The 23,965-nt window shown below is 35.3% G+C and overlaps 1 protein-coding gene across 1 annotated transcript in view; it reads right to left on the bottom strand.

Moving 5' to 3' along the window:
• BMP5 (bone morphogenetic protein 5) overlaps nucleotides 1-23,965 on the bottom strand; it is a 112,414-nt gene that overhangs the window by 64,836 nt on the left and 23,613 nt on the right.

The following is a 23,965-nucleotide window of genomic DNA, read 5'->3' as shown; positions in this document are numbered from 1 at the left end:
AATATCCACATTTACATTTTCTTCTTGTTTTGTTTCTTATCTTTATATTCCTGCATAAACTCCAAACAGGATTTTTTATATGGGAAATGATCGATAAAAGTTTAATTATAGAAAATTGCTACCTGTCCTAAAAAAACACAGCCATTTTGATCATCAAAACGTCACTTTGTTTATCTGGAATATAGGTATATTAATAAAGGGGATTAATATATTTTTTAATTCATTATGGTGGAGTTAAAATCTTTCAGGCTAGAGCTAGACTTTTACAAGAGTGGACAGGAAATAATTGTATTTACTTGATACCCTGCTTGGCTATTTCACATGTGCAAGGTAGAGAAAGAACACAGTTGCTCATATTTTGACATTCAGATATTACCCATAATCTAATCAAATTTACTGATTCTGACACATCTCTTTAAGGGAGTCTGAGAGTCTCTCAGTTATTTTTACCCCTGAGGACAACAATACATCATAAAGCACAAAAAATATTTTGTTATTGTTTTTATCATGAGTATTTTATACAAGAAATTATGAGTTGGAATTTAAAACAAAGTTCATCTTCTGTGGATTGGATATTAATATTCAACTTCAAAAATTAGTTTAGAGTAAATACAGAATACCTGACTAATTCACTTTGTGTAATAAGAAATGATTATTTAAAGATGAGTGAGTATATTTAGTATATAAATAATGGATTTCAATCACACTGTGTACAAATATTTGAGAAAAGTTTGTGTTTGCCTATAAGAAGTCAACATAAAAGTACAGCTGTCTGATAATCACCTCTTGGTAAATATTTAGTTCCCATGTTTTCTTTAGTAGAAAAATCTGTGGGTTTTATAGATTGCCTGGCAGCTAGAGGTCAACCATTCTAATCTCACCAGATTTCACTGAATGACCTTGTGAATTCTTCTGTTCCATCAGTAAAATAAAACAGTCCATTTTTAACCACCTGAAGGTGACAAAGGTTACAGTAAGTCGGTATACGGCAAAGAACCTTCCTTTACATCTTGAATATAAAGCAATGATAGTTTATCTACAGTGAATACTTGTGGTTATCTGACAAAAACAGGTCAAAGGTTTTGTGAGTTTTCTTCTGAAATTGCTCAGTGCCTTCTCTAATGACTGATAATTGAAAACAGAGACTGGGACTACACAATGTGGTGGGTGACAGATAAGCAGTAGATTAATGCCAATACTTGGTTAGAAGACACTAAAAGGTCAGAAGTCACAGGAATTAACTCTTGTGCTACTGTGACAACACAGACATCAAAAGTCTATTATCCCTTCAACAGCCCTTCCCCAAGCCTTAAATCTATTCTCACTTCCTTTGGTTATAATTAAGAGATAATTTTGATGTCATTGTATGCATGATCTCAAACTGAAGCCACTCACCCTAAGTGTACCAATCGTCAGGGTTTGCATATCTTTATTTATATAATAAAGATTTTTTTCATATCACATTTTTGATGTAGTCAGTGCTCTTTTTGGAGAATTTTAGAAACCTTGTTCCCAGCAAAAAAGAATTGTATTTAATGGGAAGAAAGAAAAACTAGAATAAATTTGTTCAGAATTTCTCTATGGGGGTAAAATGAAGAAGGTTTCAGAGTTTGCATAGTATGAAAGACATGAGAATTTTTGTAGCTGAACATATAAATGTCTTTCTCAAATTTAGTGCTTTAAATTTTAAATTGATACAATACCTTTAATAGACTTCACTCAAGTTCAATCTGCAGTTCAGTCTGTCATTTTGAAATAAAAGCAAACTACGAATTGCTTCCAACAAATGGGTTGCATCAGTGAAGTTTGGTAGATGGAAGGAGGTCACAGAGAAATGTGATTGTTTTTAATGACATATAAGGTTACTAGACACATAATTACATAGTTGTATAGGTTTTTAAGAAGAGGAATAGAATGATATATAAGAATATATTACACATACACTCTAATATAAGGGTAGCTGATCCGTCTGCTTAGGCAAGACCATAAGTAGCCTTTGGTGGCCCATGTTTGTTTCCTAAGAAGTGTGTATTTGCTGTCTGTCTCCCTCACTAGATTTTAAGCTTGACAACAGTAACACTTTTGCTTGGCTCATTGCTGTACACTCGACTCCTACCTCAAACTCTGGCATACAGTACGTGTTCAATATACATGTGGAATGAATGAATGTAGGAATGTATGTCAGCTTCTGGTTCTCTTTTTGGTTGGTTGGTTGTTTCAGGAGGGATAGTATGTAGACCCTGTTAATCCAACTTAGCCAAAAGTGGAATCCTTCAATCATGTACTCCTTTTTTTTTTTTTTTTTACTGTTTCACAACTATTTTTAATTTAACAACATATCATGGACATCTTCTCAAACCATAGACATCTTTCTATGTAAATGTGTATGGAGTTGTCTCATTCTTTTTTTTTTTATTAACATATAATGTATTATTTGTTTCAGGGGTACAGGTCTGTGATTCACCAGTCTTACACAATTCACAGCACTCACCATAGCACATACCCTCCCAATGTCCATCACCCAGCCGCCCCATGTCTTCCACCCCCCCCACTCCAGCAACCATTTATTCTTAAATGAGCCCTGCTTATATTACAATATAGTATTTTCCTAATTATATATTCCTTTTTTCCTTTCTTCTTTGAAAGGAATTCAAATAAACAATGATAACTTAGAATTTTAATGTCATATATTTATTTTCAGTTTCCACTAGCTATCTTAATACTTAAAAATACATGCTAAACTAATAGAATCTCTATGATTCTTAAATGGACATATTACTCTTGAGGAAGGAGGAAAAGGTAATAGATAAATTAAATAGCATTGCTCTCATTTTATGGTTATTAATAAAATTATATTGAAAATAATTTCCAGAATTAATCATGTGGTATAGAAGGTAATATTTATGCAGTTTTGGAATATAATTCATATATTCTCATTGATTTTTCTCTCTACAAAAATGCTTAAGAATTTAATTTTTCTACTATATATATAAAATATGTATATAAACATATATATATAATATATATAGCCAAGTCTTTGGTAACATGTTCATAATTGTTTAATCTTCTTCCTAAATTATTGAAAATAGTTGCTCCCTTCGAAAATATGCTTTGTTTTTGTTAGTTACTTTTCTGTTAAAAAAAATATTATAATTGTTTCTTTTTGGTATGTTTTTCTAACATCCTCCTTGAAAGTAAAAATTCATTCCATCGGTCTGTACGTTTGCAGATAGTGCATAACTTGCTTAACATTTCTTTATAGCACATTATTAAAATGGCATTAGATGAATCTATACACTGTATTATAAGATATTTTCTATAATTGGAGACCTACTTCAGAACATGTGTTAGATTTAATAAAGATGTAACAGGTGCCAAAATCAATAAAGAAATCATACGCTCTTCCCACATTTATTGAACGAGACCATACTGTAATTAGAGTCAAGGGATCCTTAGTGGTCTCAGGTCACAGAGTATTCATATGAATAGTCTCATATTTTGGTTGATCTGGTTTCACACTCCTGGGCTTTTCCTTTGTATTGGGATTTCAGGTCAACCACAAAACTCAGAGCAAAATTCATCACTGAGCAGTATCTGGTTTTGAGTTCAAACTATACAAATGCTCCAAGTTTCTTAAGATGCACACCTGGAAGAAACAATAAGTCTTCTGAGATCCAAGTCAGACTGTCTCATTTAGATTCAAATTTAACAACTTCCTGAGTCTCCAATCCAATTTTATATCAATTATCAGATGGCCCATTTGTTGCTAAAATTTGATGTGTTTTTCATATTATTTAATAATTCATCCAACTAACCCATATGTACTGTTCCATAAAGAACCAAATTCGGCAATAGGAAAAGCTAAGGACCAACCTTATTTCAACCACACATTACTCAAAAATGTCAGAAACTGATATCTAGTACTTCCAGAAATGAGTATGATGAGTTTGGGGTTAAAATAAGGATACCTGAATACTAGATGTTTAAGAAGGAGGTGGACTCTTAGATTGCTCTCAACATCTGTGCTGCTCAGTGACTGCTTTTCCCCGCTGAGCCTCAGTTTGGAAATTTTCTGGAGAGAGGAAATGGTGGCATCAGCAGATGTCTATAGTGAGAGTGTGGTAGTATCCTGAAAACAGAGAAACTGGACAAACTTATGCATACTGAATGCTGAGTTCCCAAGCCTCTTTCCCCTATTTGGTTCCCATAATATTTGACAGCCAGGCTTGTACCTTGAGACAAGAGAATGAAAGAGTCCTCTCATTGAAATCTCACCATTCCAGAAGAAGGACTAAGTCTCCACAAAATGGCAAAGGAAGAATATCTTAAGGAGAAAATGATTCTGACAAGTTCCACCCATATGTGAAAAGTTTATCAGCTTTTTAATCCCTCACTATTAACTAAGAACAGAGAAACAAAAAGATCACTAGTTAGCTGAGAAAATTCTCTACCTTCAAATATAAAGACAAAGTAGCTTGTTAAAAGAGGAATTTGAAGGAACTTAAAAAAAAAAAAAGCAAACTACTAAAAAACTACCATAATATCCTTTGAGAGCTAAGAGAAGATACTGCATTCATGAAACAAGAAGAAGATGCTGTAAAACAAAAAACACATATTCATTGCTAAAACATCTCTTGTAAATAAAGCTAAAATCAATCTCAGTTTGAAATATTAAGTTGAAAAATTCTTCAAAACGGAGAGAAATTAGTCAAAGTCAAAGGAGTGCAAAACAGAACAGTAGAGGAAGACTAAACAAAGAAGAAGGAGAAAGAAAATGATGAGTCCAGAATTGGCTCCAGTAGTCATGATTCCATAAAGAGAGATGGGGGCGGGGAAGGGAGGAAATTATCAAAGAATTAATTCAGTTCACTGATCAAAATCAAAGAATTAATTCAGTTCACTGATCAAAAGTGTAACAGTTTCAGGACTGAAAATGTCTGCTTTGTGGACAAAGATTCTCCGAGCTTCCAGAGACAAAATACAAATCACGTACGTAGGGACCCATGAATCAAAATGGATGCTAACCGCTCAAAAACAACACTGCAATCTAGAAGACAAAGGGACAAATGCCTTCAAAATCATGATAAAAAATTATTCCCACCCTAGAATTCCAGACTCAACTAAATTAGCCATCAAATATGAAGGTATAATAAGGATGCTTTAAGACATGGAAGGTATCAAAAATCTGATTCCCAAAAGCATTTCTTTGGAATTTCCTACACAAGATGCATCAGCAAAATGAAGTAAGCCAGAAAGAAAATGAAAGCATGGGCCACAGGAAAAAGGAGGTTTAACACAAGAGAAACAAAGATAATTCCCAGAATGATTTTGAAGGGAGATCTCAGGATCACAGCTGTGCTTCAGGCACTCGGCAAACAGTCCATCTTGGGTGTGACGCAACAGAAAGATACGTGAGGGCTAACATCACAAAGTTGGCATTTCCCATTCATACTCTTCTTTGAACCTGACAAAGTTTAGGTCATCCCAAACCAGACTAGTACCAATAAGTAGCTCTCCTGACATATATTTATAAAGTTCCTGCTCTCTTCTGAAAGTCCCACTGCCTGGGTCCTCTGAGAATAGTCACTTCCTCTCACAGTAATGTTTTTTGTTTTATGTTGTTGTTGGGTTTTTTTTGTTTGTTTGTTTGTTTGTTTTTTCTTTTTTGACTTATACCTCAGAGCTGTATGCTGACCATGGTGAGCCTAGAAGCTGAGACTACGGAAAAGCTTATACCTTCTCACTGTGTTTCAGTTGACCCGGCCTTGCTACACTCCACCACCCCCTCCCCCTGACAAATTCCCAGGGAACTATCGCCTCAGAAAGGGGCCTTTAGAAACTGTCAAGCAAACTGCACCACAATTTTATTCAGAGGCTATGTTTAGCTCATCTTCTGGAAACATTTACCTAAACACTTTTACTTAAATATCTAGCTTGGTACTTTGTATTACTTCTAATAGCAGTTGGCTTTATATTTACTTATATGTGAAATATATCTGATTAAATAGAAAATATGTAATCAAGAAAACAATAATGTATCCAAGTTCATGTGTATAATAGTAATCCATGGAGCAGTTTCAAATCAAGAGCTGCCCCCATCAGTACCTCTTAGGAAACATTCCAAGAAGCTACAAAATTGCTTTTTGAACTTTGATATTTATGCTCTGCCTCAGTGTTTATACTAATTCCAAAAATCTACTTTTCTAACTTTTCCTGTGGATGTCTTTCCTTTAAAATAAATCACAGAGTGATTCGGAGTATTTAACTCTAGTGAGCATTTTCAATAATCCTCATGGCATTGATTACAGTACGGGATGTTTAGACTCTGCAAAATGCAAAGTGTTATTTCTACCATCATATCTAAGTATACCACGAATTGCTCTTGTATAGAAACAGAAAATACACTTAAAGTTCTATTTTATTTTCTCATCCCTTGAGACGTGATCACAAGGGCAAGTCAGGCATCACCCTGAAAGCATATAAACATCCCTAAGCAGTCTATTCCACATTGCTCTTAATACACAGTGACAATAAAAGCCATCTCACAGCTAAGATATGTTTCACATATTTCCAGTTATAACTAGCTTTCTTCTTTTTCGCTTTTGCAGGAAACATGCTAAAGCTGAAAACAGTGATGTGAATCCTCATTAAACAGGCGAGAGCTGACGATGATAATGGAAACCGTTAAGGGGACTCATTTGAAAAAGACACTGAATGCATCTGAGAGAGTAAGGGATTAGCAAACTCATTAATAGTCATTTCCTAATAAATTCAAGTAAGGGATGTCACAGAACATGTAGGCAGAACAGCAACCTCAGAAGAATAAAACAAAGTCTGTGGCGTTAACTATATTAATGACGGCGCAGAAATTAGAAGCTATAGTGTCTCCTTTTTTACTCAAAGTCATACAGGATATTCTATATTAAGTCATAAAATCCTAATGAATTTATGAAACTTAGGTAGATATTTAATAGCTTTATAATATTCAGAGAATCAGTGATAATCATGATTATAAAAATTATAATTAACATTTATGAGACATTATGTGACATTATGCTAACTGTGCATTGTCTTATCCAATGTAATATGTATTTTGTGAAAGAAGAAAGAGAAATTCAGCTAGCATTTATTGGAAGTTTATTATCCAGCCACCACTTTAGGTAGAGAATAGTGGTGGGAACAGAAGGGAGAAAGGGGGGTAGAGAAAGTTATTTTCCTACAGGCAACTGGCTAATTGCTCTCTGAGGTGGTTGGATTCTAGAAAAAAGTAAAGATTGCAGAAAGTAACATGAAATTAGTGTTAATTAAATTAGAGCATTTTTTCCATCTATGATTAATATCTTGCTTGTTAAAATATGAAATTGTCGGTTCTCTTAAAGCCATTTCAGGTTAGATTTCAAGAACAGGTACTTCCTTTCCTCTGTCCTTGAATCTTGCCTTTCATTCACTCCTGGTTATATTCTGAGAAAAGAATTAAATAAAAGTAAATGTTATCTACATCAGCTTGATAAGTAAAATGACATACTCAGGTGTTTAACATTACTTGCTTCTTGTCTCTAACATAGAAGCCTGTCTTTATCTTTTTAAGATTCTGAAATGTCTCAGAGGAAAATCTGCACTCAGCTGGTCCATGTATTTCTTTTTTTCCAGGTCTATATTCCATTCACTGAGATTATAGCTATAAAAATTCAATCAACTATCATGTTGTTGAACCTTCACATGTGGCAGATGCTATACTATGTCTTATGGGGAATGCAACTCTCCAAAAAAAGTGAAATTCATACTTTATATACCCTCCTTGATATATTTTTTAAAAATAAATAAAAGAACATGTTGAAATTGATAGCACAGATGAGATTTCAGAAACAGAGTCTAGATTTACTCTTTATTACTATATTACTTTGTTTGGTATACCAAACAAATGATACAAAATCCAGGATGCAGTTAGTCTGAGGTAACTTGTTTGTGAACTAGAAGTTCCTATTTAGTATTTTTGACACAACGCCATTTGCAGGGAAGCATTTACTTTATACTTAATATACCATCTAAAAAATAATTGCATGAGAACAAAGACCCTGTCCCCAAGTCCCCCACCAAATTCCCAACAGTTGACAAGATAAGAAAATTCAAGATTTCATCAAAACCTTACAAAAGCAAGTAACACGGATGGGACAAAACTTCCTAACTGATCAGGAATCATCTTTTTGATTTAAAATCATCAAGGGGAACAGAATACATATGGTAGACGCTACTGCTGTGCTTAAGACTAAACTACATTGTTCAGGGCTCAGGGTTATATAGTTCTATTTTACCATCTCTCTGTCTGAGGCTTGGATTCTGTCCAACTTCCAGTAACCCATTTTTCCTTTCTAGAATGCCAACTATAGCCTTCATTGTGTTCAAGAGGAAAGGCAACAGATAGAGCAGATTTGCAACACTTGAAAAACACTTCAGTGGCAAGGGACTAAGAAAGGAATTTTCGGTCAGAAACTATTTGGGGGACAGTGTTACAAACAGTTTCGATTTAAATTCAAAACCAAAGTGAGAGTTTAAGCAGCACTTGTTTAGGACTAAAGAATAGGCATATAACCTACATCACTGTTGGTATGTTTTCACTAGGTTTTAGCACAATTAAACAGTTAATTTGTTCTCTCCTAAATATTATATAGAATGATAAGACCATTTCATTATCTATTGAAGTGTAGGATACATGGCTCAATTTCAAAACAAAACAAAATAAAATTAATACATGTGTGAACTTGACCAAGATTCTAAAACCACTCATAAAAATAGCAGAGAATAAACAATTATTAAATAAATAATTACAGGTAGTGTTTCCTGAGCTTTTAAAGTTTGCCATGCAATGAATTAAAGGCTATAAATGCATTTTTAAATTCAGTACTATATAAAGTCCATAACTAAAATTCAAAATAATCTTAAAAGTGATTGTTACTGAATTTTTGCAATAAAATTATTAACATTAGGAAGGAGTAAACATTAACCAAATCCTGGAACATGTACATACAGAGAATTATTTTGCAAAGAATAGAGAGCCTCTTTCAAAAGCAAAAACAAACAAAAACCTTCCCCCATCACTCTAAAGGGATTTAGGTCCAGAAGTAAGTTTCATTGTTCGGCATAAAAATCTGACTTGATAAGTCTCGGTGAATCTAGTTTGTGATGAATCATTACTAAGAATGAGATTTTTGCCTACTGACTTTGTAGACTCCTGGTTGATCGTCTCTAGGCTGCAGAGACCTTTACCCCCTTCACACACACACGTAAGTAGGTATCACCAGGAGACCTCCCAGATTATCTAGTTTGCCATCCCACCCCCAGACTGGTGCCAACTAACACATTCCAGAGAGTCCTGGACAATTCTGGACTCACCCAGCTGTACTTTTATAATTTCTTGGTCCAGTGTGAAACATCAACATTAGGAAGTTCATAGATCTGTCCGAAATACCTACTCACACTACAGTTTAAACACATTTCTTATCTTGAACTTGGGGGATATAAAAAATCAAATCAGAAGAAATATTGTGGAAGACTAAAATTAACTAATTATAGACAAAGTTCTTCACATTTCTAAGGTATAATTCTATCCAATGTGCTCTTTTTGGTATTGAAAGTATGGGAAGAACTTCTGAAAATTATGTAAGTACAAGTGTTAAAATAATCCTTTGTTATCTTACAAAATACAACTATTCTAGATAGGTGATGGATGGATAGAGAGAGATGGATATTTAATTTGGCTAAATTATTCTAGTCTTTTTAAGTTGTCTCATTAAAAGCTACTTTAAAAACTTCTGCGGGTGTTCTCCAGATCTGGGCCATCTCCAAGTTACTCATGTTTTGTATCTGTTCATTCTCTAAGTACACTAGGTATTATACAATTTTGTGAATATATCATAACATACCTAGAGTGGATAACTCTATTGATTGACAGATATTTGGGTCATTTCAAATTCTAGGATATTATGAATAAAGCTTCTATATATATTCTAGTAAAAGTCTTTTTGTGAACATAGATTTTTTTTTTTAATGTCTCTTGAATAAATACCTAGAAGCACAGTTGCTGGATCTTACATGTATTTTTAGTTTTTCCAAAAACTGCCAGAAAGTGTACCAAAGTAGTTGTACCATCTTGTACTCCCACCAGCAATTCATGAGTGCTCTAGCTGTGCTGCATCTTTACCAACATCAGGTGCTATCTTTGTAAATTTTGCTATTTTAGTCAGTGTATATTTTGTTTACATTTCCTTAATAGCAAATGAAATTCAATACTTTTTCATATGTTTTTGCCATTTATAAAATGTTTTTGCCATTTATATACATTTTCATAAACGTTTCTTATACATTCATAAACATATTCATGTTCTTTGCCATTCATTGTTGGCGAAGTGCCTATTCAGTCTTCTCATCGATATACTATTGTATGGTTTAGCTTATTATTAATTGTTTGTAGGAATACAATATTCATTTTAGATGCAAGTCCTTGGCTGGATGTGTATATTGCTAATGTTTTTTCTGGGGTATAACTTTACTTTTCATTTCTTAATGGTATGTTATAAACAGAAGTTTTTCATGTTGATAAAGTTCAATTTATTTATCTAGAGAGAGAGAGAAAGTTACTTAGTTCTTTCAGGGTCATGAAGATATTGTCCTTATTTTTGTGTAAAAGCATTATAATTTTTTCATTTAATTCTATGATCCATCTCTGTGGATTCTACGAATTCATTCATGCTATGAATTCATATCATGACTCCCGGGTTACGTGTAGAGTATGAGGTAGAAGTTGAGGTTCATTTTTTCAATACATTTATTCAGTTGTTTCAGGACCATTTGTTGGGAAGACTTTCCTTTTCCATTGAATTTCCTTTCCTCCTTGGCACTTTAGTAAAAAATTCTTTGTAATTCTGCAGGTTTAATTCAGCACTCTCTACACTCTTCCATTGCTGTGTCTGCCTGTTCTTTCTCTAATACCACATTGTCTTGATCATTGGACTTTTATACCAAATCCTGAAATTAGATAGTATAAGTCTTCCATCTTTGCTCTTCTTTTTTTCCAAGATTATCTTGGCTATTCCAGGTCTTTTTCCTTTCCATGTGCATTTTAAAGGCAGTTTATCAATTTAGATCTTTTTTAAAGATGGTTGGGATTTCAACTGTCATAACATTAAATGTATAAATCAAGTTGGGGAAGATTGTCATCTTAACAAGACTGAGCTTTCTAAATCATGAAGTCAATCTATCCCTCCATTTGTTTAAATCTCTTTAATTTATTCCAGCTATGTTTTACGGTTTTTAGTATAAAGGTCTTGTATATATTTTGTTAAATTCATTTTTGATGTTATAGTAAATAGTGTTTTTAAAATTTTATTTTCCAGTCGTTTGATGCCAGGATATAAAAATACAATTATTGTTTTATATTGACCTTGTATGCTGCGACTTTGCTAAATCCACTAATTTTTGTTAGTGATTGTGTAGAGTTTTTTAAAGGATTTTGTACGTGTACCTGTTGTCTGCAAATAAAGTGTTTTACTTCTCCTTTTTAAATCTTTGTATCTTTCATTTCTCCTGACTTATTTTACTGGCTAAGAATTCTAATACAATGTTGAATAGACAAAGCAAGCATAGATATTCTTGCCTTATTCTTTTTTTTTTCTTTTTAAAGATTTTATTTTTAAGTAATCTCTACCCCTAGCGTGGGGCTTAAACCCACAACCCAGAGATTAAGAGTTGCATGCTCTACCAACTGAGCCAACCAGGAACCTCTACCTTATTCTTTATCTCAGAATGAAACCACTCAATATTTCATCCTCCAGTATAATGTTAACTGGAGATTTTATATAGATGTCCTTTGCAATATGGATATCATTTGCCTGACCTTGAAGATTTTCATCTAGAATTTCTTAGAATACAAGTTGCCTTGCTTTGACATATCTCCACTTTCATTCATCTAGAATACATCATTATTTTAGCCATGATTATGAATGATAAATTGTAGAGAGCTCATACATTTTCATTCTTTAAAATCTGTTGAGATTTGTTTTGAGAGACAATTACATTTCTGATTAATCCTTTTAATCCTGTCAGCCTTCATTAATATAAAATTATTTTTTTAAGATTTCTATGTATTTATTTATTTATTTGAAGAGAGAGAGAGAGAGACAGAGACAGACAGAGAGAGCACGAGCAGGGGGAGGGGCAGAGGCAGAGGGAGAAGCAGGCTCCCCTCTGAGGAAGGAGCCTGACAGGGGGCTCTGTCCCTGAGCTGAAGGCAGACACTGAACCGACAGAGCCACCCATGCACCCCTAAAATTATGATTTTTTTCAGAGTAGATCTGTTTTCGTTTATCTTTAGTTCTAGGGTATAAGCTCTATCCTAGGTACCCTTGCTCCTGAGGTGTGGCCTCCCTGGGGTCTGAGCTGCATTTCCAAAGACTGCAATTTCTCCACACTCTGAATGGGCTAGAGTTGGGTGGGTCCCTTGCGTGTCCCGTGACTTGGCCATCTGTTTGACCCTCATCCCTGGAGCCACTGCTCTCGGCTTAGGCCTCACAGACTCTCAGTCTGTACATGCAGAGCCCAACTCTTGACTACGTTCATGAGGGCAGTTCAGTGCTTCCCCATAGGCCCCTCATCTATAGTACCTTTCCCTGAAAACCCCAACTGCCTCAGGAGCCCCAGACGCCAAATCAGCCTCCAGCTCAGGGGTTGCTGCTCTCAGCCTAGGCTCTGTCTTCTTGTGTATGGCCCCGCAAAATGCCTCCACACAGAAAACCTGAGCCAGTCTGGGTCCCACCTCACATGTCCTCACTCCACTGAAGATTATAAGCCTCCACTGCCCGCTCTTCAATGCCTAGAAAAACCGTATCATATACTTTTCTCCAGATTCATAGGTTATTTTGCTTGGTTTTATTCTGTTTTTTAACGTTGAAGATTCAAGTCTGAGATCATTAGTCTGTCATAGTCAGAAGAAAAAAATATTATGTACATATTTTTTGTTTGAGCCAAAATAATATATATCAACTGTAAAGAATTATTTTTCCTAACTCATCCGATTTTTGCTGTGAGACAGAAAAGAAACGAATTGCTTGCTTGCACCAGAGACAATCTCCTAAGAATTGACATCATTAAATCTATTTCCTGACTATTGACATTGATAGTCAGGATTGATTGATAAAGCTTTCTTATGAAAGCTTTAAGGCCAAAAATAAAATAAACATGAAAATAAAGTAAGACTTGTCCAAATTCTCTTTTTTCATAGGCCTAGCAAATAAAAAAAACATGTAATGTGCATGGCTACTTCCCACCATGTAAAAACACTTTATTTTCTATGTATCCCCAGTTAGGATAAATGATTTATAGCCTTACTGATAAATGATTAGCTTTTAAAGCAGATTGGCTGGTTCACTAGATTGCTTGATACAGGTGTAAAATTTAAAAACAGTTTCCATCAAGTATTTAAGTACTTGGAGCAAAAACTTCAAAAACTTGCATACTGTCTTAACCATTTGAATATGTTTGATTTAATGTTTTTTTCTCCAAATTCAGTTACATTTTTTTTTTTTGTGCAATACCCTAACATACAAGTCCTTGGATTTCACATTGATTAGGCTGCCTTTATCTCTTTATTTTTTTTTAAGATTTTTATTGATTTATTTGAATGAGAGAGAGAGAGAGAGAGAGAGAGAGAGAGAGCATGAGCTGGGGGAGGGGCAGAGGGAGGGAGAGCGAAGCCGACTCCCCGCTAAGTGTGGAGCTAGGCCCTGTAAGCTCCTCAGGGGACTCCTTGGAGGGCTCATGGCAGGAGGAGGGGGCTTGACCCCAGGACCCCAAGATCATGACCTGAGCCGAAGTCAGAGTTTAACCAACTGAGCCACCCAGGTGGCTTTATCTCTTTAAAGAACTATATGGCTCTTCTGCAAGCACAATCATTTAGGAATAGTGAAAGCCAAATAAGCTATACATATGTTTAGATAAAAGGATCTGGGGGCACCTGGGTGGCTCAGTCGTTAAGCATCTGCCTTCAGCTCAGGTCATGATCCCAGAGTCCTGGGATGAAGCCCTGCATCAGGCTCCCCGCTCATCCGTCCGGGAGCCTGCTTCTCCCTTCCCACTCTCCCTGCTTGTGTTCCCTCTCTCGCTGTCTCTCTCTGTCAAATAAATAAAATCTTTAAAAAAATTTAAAAAAAAAATAAAAGGATCTGTAAGAAGTTAAGTTAGTACCTAAAGGTAATTTGAGCACTCCGATGAATTTGTTATATTTGTTTTTCGGGTTTTATTATTTCAACTTTAATAACCGAAAAATTGAAATAAATAATAGACTAGATTCTACATTGGTGGAAATTTTTTCTTCTAATGATAAGAAAAATTAGGTACTAGTTTTGAAGCGAAGCTTTATATTATCATTTTATGTAACAGAACGGAGGAATTATTACACTGTACAGTGGAGTAGTCTGATAATCAGAAAAAAATTAGCTTATCTGAAACAGCAAAAATGATTGATCTGGCATACTATCATGTCAAATGCAATCTCTGGCCCATGGTATTCACTTAATAAATGAATGTTGACTGAGTTAACCAGGCTTTCCACTACAGTCTGAGCCAAGATTCTAATTCAGGATTGCTTGACTCCAGAATTGGTACTCTTAATATCCTGCCCTGAATAATATCCTTAATATCCTGCAAAGAAACTTGCATTCTCTGAATAATTTTAAAATTCAGATTACAGCACCACAAAGGAATCGTCCTTAAATTTGACTACAAAGGAATCGTCCTTAAATCTGACTACTAATGAATCGTCCTTAAAGTTTAAATAAGTGTCAGTCATAGGGTTCTCATAAAAAGTCAAACTTGACTATAAATAGCTCCCTTCACATCTCTACCAACATACACACTGAGGGAAAGGTACTGAGGGAGAAGCCCACATAGCAATCTGTTTTGACGCTACAGGATGGGTTGCCTTGAGCTTAAGGAAGCTTCCAGCACCCTTTGGATAAAGCATCACATTATTTATCTGAAGATGGCAGGAGCCTACAAGTTGATTGTTCTGCTCCCTCCTCTCACTCCCCCACAAAGCTTTTGCAGTCAGAAGAGGAAAAGCAGGCAGAATTTGGAGATGGCCCACTGGTAATTTATCAATTCTTTTAACTGTGCTGCTATCATCATGCCTCATTAATCAAATTTTGATTTGGAAAATTGAATAAAAATCATTGTCAGATTTTCTTTCCTGTAATATCAATCTAAAGACAGCAAGGTTTTGTTTTTTTTTTCAGTTTAAGACAAAAACTATTGGCAGAGGGAAGATATAGGATCATGGAGTTATAGAATGTGATAGCTATAACATATTATGTGTATTTGTGAACTCACTTTTAATGTCATGTATTTAAACTGGAAGTAATTTCCTTTTTATAATAGACTTTTCCTTGAGAGTTATTTTTTGAGATCTACACATTAGCAGATTACACTATTTCTCCCCCAAACTTCAGACTCCAAAATAGGTCACAGCAGATTGCTAAAATTCAACGTGTATTCAATAAATAGAATACCAATGCTTTTCTTAATAATTTTATAAATTACACAATCTACTGAAAATTTGTTGTCTTGCCTTTTAAAATCTAGTAAACATACAGTTTAACTCTTGATATAATTTTGAAATTCTACAGAAAAATACGGTTTCATAACAAATGAAAGACTCAAGACATAAAACTTATGTAAGAAAAAAGTAACAATGCTGTTTAACACCTACCAAAATATTTTCTAAAAGACTTAGCTAAAAAAATGCACATTTTGAAATATTGATTTTGACATGTTAAATTCATTTTAAGTTCATTTCAAAAGCAAAAAACTGACACTTTGTATATATCATATAGCTTCAGTTTAATTCACCATGTACATGACTGTCAGTTGTATTTATTATTTCCTATACACATGAAAAACCATAAACAAATGCTATTCTCCAAGTTATTTAAAACATACTAAAATTTGAAATCCCCTAGAGGACATTCACCAAATTTTATGGCTAATATCTTTACACTGCACATGCACATAATAAGAAACAGAGCTGTCATATTTACTTCAATGGATATTTATAATGAGATTTATATTTTTGCCAAGAAACTTGAGTTTCACAACAAATCAGATATGCTGAGACAATAAAAAATAAACACGGAAATTTATGAATTATTCCAAGCTATGATTTTACCATACAAATTACTTGACATCTGCAAGTAACTAAACCACTCTGCAGCAAATTCACCTTAAACCTAAAATGGGTCTGTGGAGCAACTCTTGAAACAAAATTATGGTCTGGAAGCTTTGACAGAGTGATATAATCAGGAGGTGGTGAGATTTCCATGGAACGTGTGAATATGTAACACTTCATCTACTATAAAGATGAGTGTCTCCTACTAGCTTTAAGATATTTTTTATTTAGGCAGATCTATGGGTGATAGTAATAGTGTTCTTTAAAATTACTTAAATAGCCAATATATTTACCTGGATTAAAATATGAGGTTGAACTATCATAAAACCACAGCAAGAAGACTTTCAGAGAAACACGGGTAAGCAAGAACTGGATTTCTGTCATTCAGAGAGCAAGGCGTGGTGCTTCTATCCCTCCCTGACTTGGAAGATAAGCTATGAACCATTTATGCTCAGTTTATCAACGTTCACCATGCCAGTCTTCTTGGAAAACATATATTGTACCATTAAGCAGCTATTTTAATTCCTCATGCCCTTACTTTTATAGAACAAAGTATTTCGGAAGAAGGACACCGAATCCAATTCCCTCTCCTCTCCAACCCCACCCCTCATCCCCAATGTTCTAAGGTACAGAAAATCTCAGAGGAAGCAATGTTGTTCCTAGAGAGAGTTTGAGAAATGTACAGAGCTTAGACATTTAGCAGAAAGAGCAACCCAAGAGTTTCTCACAGGGAAGAATTTTCTCAGACCTCACCTTGCCTTTGAATGGCCACCAAACTAAACCTTCATAAACATAAACCGGTCATTCTTTAGTACATAATAATAAAAGTTTTCACAAGAACATACATGAAAATACCAGTAATTCAACAAAAGTTCAACACAGAGAGGGAAGCATAAGTGGAATAAAGGTGATGACTGGAAATTATTGAATTATTTACTTGATACGCTATCCTGTAGCCAATGTATAATTGAAAGAGGGTATGTCCATAGTAAATAAAATGGGAAGGAAAATTCCAGTACTGATTCGATAACTTTCCTTTTGTCAATATTTTACTGAATGTTATTAAAGACACATAATAGTTGTTTGGGATGGTCTTCATTATATTATTAGAGAAAAATGCTGCCCGCGTAGGATTAGAAAAGACGACAACCTGAAAGGCTAATGATAGCATTATTATACTCTCACTTACTACTCTCGTTACTTAACACTAACACAAGTTTATATGCTCAGATTCCCCTGAATGTCTGCTCTCTCATTTCAGTGTGTGTTTTGAATGCAATGGCTTTTGATATCACATGTCTTAAATTCAATATTTCATCCTAGTAGGTGCAAGTACCTATTTTATTGTTTCACCTGCTGAAGTAAGACCCAAGTCGTTACATATTTAAATATATATTATTTAAGAATAAATTATTTTTATTCTTCTGTTATATTACATTTAAGCTTTAGCTGATGTTATAATTAGGTATAGGTAGATTATATTGTTTTAATAATGTTCATGTCAGGAAAGTAAATATTTGTAGTTAAGAGGTAGTTCCAAGGTGAAATCCCTTCCCGAAAGCAGGGAGAGGAAAAGCAACCACCAGGGCCGAACTCTGGACCAGATCTGTCCCAAGCACTGTATGGCTACAATTCCACTTTCTCACAGAGTGAGAATTGCAGTTCCTATTTTATAGATGTGGACTGTGACGTCCCAAGAGATTTACTTGCCCAAGTTGGCAAGCAAGAAAATACGGGAGCTGGGTTCAGTCAACACATTCTAAAATGCACCTGAGCCCCTGCAGTCTTCTTTAGGGAGCCCAGGATTAACGTGCATGCCTGCCCGGGCAGACTCAACATTTCATTTCATGTTAAATATTTTGTAATGTGTCCTTTTCTATCTTGAAATAAAACTCTTAGATCCTATATCCCGCCTACCTTCATAGTTTCAATCAATATATAGTCAATATAAAATCAATACTATAAAGTAATCGATCTGTCCAGTAGAACTAGTCAGAAGTGCACCAGGCATGCAACAGCCTCAAATGTAGTTGCACTGCCATCAGCCTTGGTATTTATCAAAATGGAATATGCTGCTTCTTAAAATCCCCAACAAAAACAAGCAAGTACAATCATCCTTTGATATAAAAAATAAATCCATAAATGAAGAACCCAATCTATGTAAAAATGTAAAAATATTTTTTATTTTGATGTTAAATGGGTTTAGAATCTAGGTTTGAGTTTTTCATCTACAGAACATGTCCAATAGGGGATTAGAAATTTGTGTGAGGAGCAGAAAATTCTTCACTGTATGAAATGTTTATTGAGTGTCTCACACTCCACTTACAAAATATCAGTGATACATCTCAATATTGTGAAAGTATGGGATGCCTGGGTGGCTCAGTCGGTTAAGCGTCTGCCTTCGGCTCAGGTCATTATCCCAGGGTCTGAGGGTGGAGCCCTACATCAGGCTCCTTGCTCAGTGGGGAGCCTGCTTCTCCTTCCACCTGCCGCTCCTCCTGCTTGTGCCCTCTCTGTCTCTGACAAATAAATAAATAAAATCTTTAAAAAATATATTGTGAAAGTAAAGACTGCACTCTAAAATTTGAAAAGGACTCCTAGGGCAAATCACATCACTCCTATCGTGTTTTCATAGAGATCATTAATATTCCCAGTGAAGAGTGCTTTTAATTATATTCCAGTTAAGCTTTTTTATAAGGATAAATGATTCGAACATATCCAGTTTGACTCTTAAGACATTATTCTTAAAACAACTTTCTAAAGACTCCTATTTACTTTCTTTGTCAAAACTGCTACGTTTAGACATCCCTGTGTAAGGCCAAAAGTTTCTACTTTGAACCAGAATGCTTCTTTGTGTATATTTCTATAACACTGCTTGTAAAACATTCTGTTTGTTGTTCTGTTTCCTGGAAGACCACCCTAATGTATGAATAAATATCCTGCAAAAATTCGGCTGACTCCTGGTTTCTGGTTGACCAATTGCTGTCACTTTGGTATAATCATTCAAAGGCCAAAAGAATGCGATTTTGTAAACAGAGAAAGCCCTGCATCCCAGTCACTACATTTTATCCTCTATCGTTGCCATTTAGGAATACACAAAGTTTAGTTGATTGGCACACTACTCATGATCCAATATATTCATACTATTCATATATTTGATATATATACACACACACATTTACACACACATACGTAAGGATAGCTACCAGATGATGGATGGCATCACAACAAGAAGAAAGTCCTTGTTTATCTCATTTCCTGCTATAACCCCAGGGTTGAAAACAGTGCCTGGTATGTAGTTGGAGCTTAATAAATATTTTGCTGATGACTGAGGAGCTGGGACTTTATGCTGTGGTCTGTGGACGGCCACAGAGGGCTTGTTGCAGGGGGATAATATCCTTTCCTAGTTTTCAACTTCATTTTCTATAAGATCTCTAGTGTCTGTCAGCCCCAAAATGTTTTGATTCTAAATATGGGCCACACATCAAGTGGGACAAAAGATGCTGCAGGAGTCATTTTTCTCTTCTTTTCTGGTCATAAAAGAATGCGGAGTTAAACCTGCCCTTAAAGTGCATCTAATCTGTGCATGATCCCCTCTAGATTTTTAACTAAGAAATTAAGTAGACGCTACTTGAGTACCTTTGGTAACAGGGAATGAACACTACCTGTAAGAGCCTCCTTTATCTCTGCACAGTTCGGACACTTACAAAATGCTTCCTCATCTTGACCTCAAATGTGATAACCAATAATTCAGGGTTCTTCCAGATTATGTCTAACCACACTTCTGTGCAAACTCAATTCAAATCTGTGATGATAATAATTAGCCTTGCTGCATTTTCCCTTCTCCAGGCTAAATGGCCATCATTTATTCCCTCAATAAATATCTATTGTGAGCCTACGAAGTGCCAGACACAGTTCTGGGGATTGGGTGTATGGCAATGAACAAAACTGACAAAGTTCCCCTCCTTATGGAGTTCATATTCTAGTGGTGAAAACTGTAATAACAATGACTAGAAGTGATGGATGAATAATAATGTCACGTAGTGTAAGTATCATGTTATATATGTACATGCGTACACACATACATACATTCATGCATACATTCATATCACCATAAGAGGAAGGAGTAATATGGATGCTATTTTGGATAAGATGGTTGAGGAAGGGCTCTCTGAGAAAGTGGGAATTTAAAAAAGTGAGAGTAAGCCACATATATACATTGGGGAAGAACAGTTAGGTAGTGTGGGTGGCAGGTGCGAAGGCCCTGGGGCAGGATGGTTTTGGCTTGTTTAAGGATGAGCAAGATGAACAGACTAGAGTCAGTTGAACTGCAGGAAGAGTTAGGGAAAAAAATGTAGGAGAGCTAGCCAGAAACTGGATTGCCTGGAACCTTGTAGGACAGAATAAGGAGGTCAGATTTGATTCTGTGTGATGGAAAGCTTATAGATTTCCTTCAAGTGCTCCTGAACTAATTAATTGACTTAAAACACCCTCACAACCTATATTTACCTCACATGAACTTACTGAATTTTCTCTACATGTCTTTTAAATCGTGGGGACTAGAAGTTAATGAAAACAACCCTAGATTGATCCGATCAATGATAAGAATAGAACTATTTCCACCCTACTTTTTTTTTTTTTTTAAAGATTTTATTTATTTATTTGAGAGAGAGAGAATGAGAGACAGAGAGCACGAGAGGAAGGAGGGTCAGAGGGAGAAGCAGACTCCCTGCTGAGCAGAGAGCCCGATGTGGGACTCGATCCCGGGACTCCAGGATCATGACCTGAGTCGAAGGCAGTCGCTTAACCAACTGAGCCACCCAGGCGCCCCCCACCCTACTTTTTAAAAAAAATCATTTGAGAGAGAAAGAGAGAGTGAGCAGAGGGAGGGGCAAAGGGAGAGGGAGAGAGAATCTCAAGCAGACTCCATGCTAACTGTGGAGCCCGACGCAGGGTTTGATCCCAGGATCCTGAGATCATAACCTGAGCCAAAATCAAGAGCCGGCCGCTTAACCAACTGGGCCACCCAGGTGCCCCCACCCTACTTTTGATAATCTATTAATAAAGTCCAAACTTGCAATACATTCTCTGGTGGGCCTATCAACTTGTTTCCTCCTGAACTTAGGGCCAAAGAACATCTTGGAGTCTCTCACAGTACACATAGTCATTGTCAAAATCTGCTGGTGCTGTATTTTTCTCTAGATTTTGACCTAGATCAAAACTTCAAGTTTATCTCTAATACATCACCATGTTTTGGAGAACCTGGATTTAAATCCCATCTGCCCTTTACTAGTTGTACAACCTTGACCAATTACTTAACTTTTCTATATTTTATTTTATTTATTCATAAAGCGGGATTAATAATAGTACTTATATCATAAGTATTTTTTGTTAAAGATTAAATGAGATAATAGATATACATTGCTTCGAACATGCCTGATGAATGGCAAGCAGTATATAAGAGTTAAGTATTTTACATAACATAATTAATCAGAAATTCAACTGTCTAAGAGAGTTAATGCCTATAAGGAAAAAAAATATTTGGTTATTCACAGATTAAAGATGTTAGTTAAAAACAGAAAATAAAAAAATAATAAAATATTCATTAATGGCAAAAAAGTTAACTGTTTTCACTTTACATGAAATATATATATACACACACACATATATACATTCATGCATACGTATATTCATTTATAAATTATATATATGCATATTGACTTTATATATGCATATCCAACATTCTTTCTCATAACTCTGTAACCAGAAGCTCTGGATTCCAATCATACATGCATGGTCCTATATCCTCACACTACTCAAGACATTATTCTATGCCACAGAGGTCTGCGTTCCCAAATTCTATCCAGTGTAAGCCTTATTCTGTGCATGTTTTCCACCACCTCTGTCTCTCTGCTCACAGTGATCATGCTCTTTTCCAACAAAAGTCTTCACCACAATAATTTATTTTTTGACCGCAGCACTGCCATATAAGCTATATATCTGTTATCATAAACTCTTTCATTAAATATTTATTTAGCATCTACTAAATGTATATCTGGAAGCTGTCTGACATGGTGGTTGGTAGAGTAAGTTCCAACCCCATCTTCTTATTAGTTGTGTGACTTTGAACATTTATTTAGCCTCTCCAAGCCCCAACTTCCTCATCTGCAGATGGGGAGTAATAAACAGGACTCAGCTTACACGGTGTAGAGTGTTTTAAATGATAAAGTGTACATACAGCATCTGGCATTTTGTGGAATGCAAAGTAGGTAATAGTAATAGGTGGTTATTACCCAAGTTATTGTCTTAATCTTTCTAACAGACTATAAACTCCTTAAGGAGGTTTGTGTCCCATACTTCTGTATATTCCATACAGCGCACAGTGGCATGAACTGCTAATGTTGTGGTTTGTTTCATCTTTGACTAGTTTTAATAGAGTAAGGAAATAGAAAGCTGTTTATAATTTTCTTCTTAATTTTCCTTTCCCCATTCCAAACAGCCAGATAGGTCTTTGTGCTATCTTTTCTTTCAGGGGATGATTATGTTTTATGATAGAAAACAGAGGTGGCCTGTAGGCAACCTCCCTTCCTGTTTTTTTTTGGGGGGGGGTTGTGGGGTTTTTGGGTTTTTTTAATGTCTCTAACTTAATGTCATTGAGGGGATTATGCTAAGTATGTCAGAGATGGAGAGCACCTAACCCTTTTGAGGGGAAAAAGGTAAGAACAGCAAGACAGAACAGAAAGATTTCCCAAGACTATGGAGGGGGGTCAGAAACCAGTTCCTTCTTGGAGGTAAGGGGTGGTCGGTAATACTTCTGGAAGGCGTATGGAGAGCAGGTTTCCAACCCCAGGGAATATTATTAGAATATTTCTGGAGAGGAGTATGGGTAGCAAAGTCACCAAGCTTTAAAAGAATCTTTGGGCTTGGAAAATAGAGAGTACTTCTTATTTTTCCTAACAAATCTTCATGTCATGATTTAAAACATATGCATGTATAATTTTGATAAAAATAAGAATCAACAGGGGCGCCTGGGTGGCTCAGTCGTTAAGCATCTGCCTTCGGCTCAGGTCATGATCCCAGGGTCCTGGGATCGAGTCCCACATGGGGCTCCTTGCTCGGCAGGAAGCTTGCCTCTCCCTCTCCCACTCCCCCTGCTTGTGTTCCTTCTCTTGCTTTGTCTCTTTCTGTCAAATAAATAAATAAAATCTTCAAAAAAATAAATTAAAAAGGATAAAAATCAACCTAAAAGGATCAAGTATTACAAAAAGTACTTGTTAATTTTAAACACTAGTCATGGCTGTTCTTACTCTGATCAGATGTCATAGGAAGCATCTGATAAGAAGAATTCTACTTGTTTCCTCTAGTAAATCATAGGAGATCTGACTTAAAAAAATGAAAAGCCTTCTTTTTTTAAGTTTGGGCTATATCAGATCTTTAAGAAGTATATTTCATTGCAAAAATATCTTGAGCATATGAGTCTACAAGAGAGTTGATGATTCTATTAATTTTCCAGTTAATATAGAAAATAAAAAGGCATTGACCCAGATTTTCATACCTTCCACTACCAAAAAAAAAAAAAAAAAAAAAAAATTAAGGGTAGACTTTTTTTAATGTACCAAGCAGAAAATTCAGAAAATTTGTCTGTTTATTTATCTATCTACCCTCATTCTACTGAAATTGATCCAATTCAGGAAGCATGCTATATAAAAATCTTGATCTGTAAATAATAGGGGCTCAATAAGAAAGAGTAGA

The sequence above is a fragment of the Zalophus californianus genome, chromosome 7, assembly GCF_009762305.2.
Source record: "Zalophus californianus isolate mZalCal1 chromosome 7, mZalCal1.pri.v2, whole genome shotgun sequence".
NCBI lineage: Eukaryota > Metazoa > Chordata > Mammalia > Carnivora > Otariidae > Zalophus > Zalophus californianus.
This window is presented reverse-complemented; position numbering and strand designations above follow the sequence as displayed.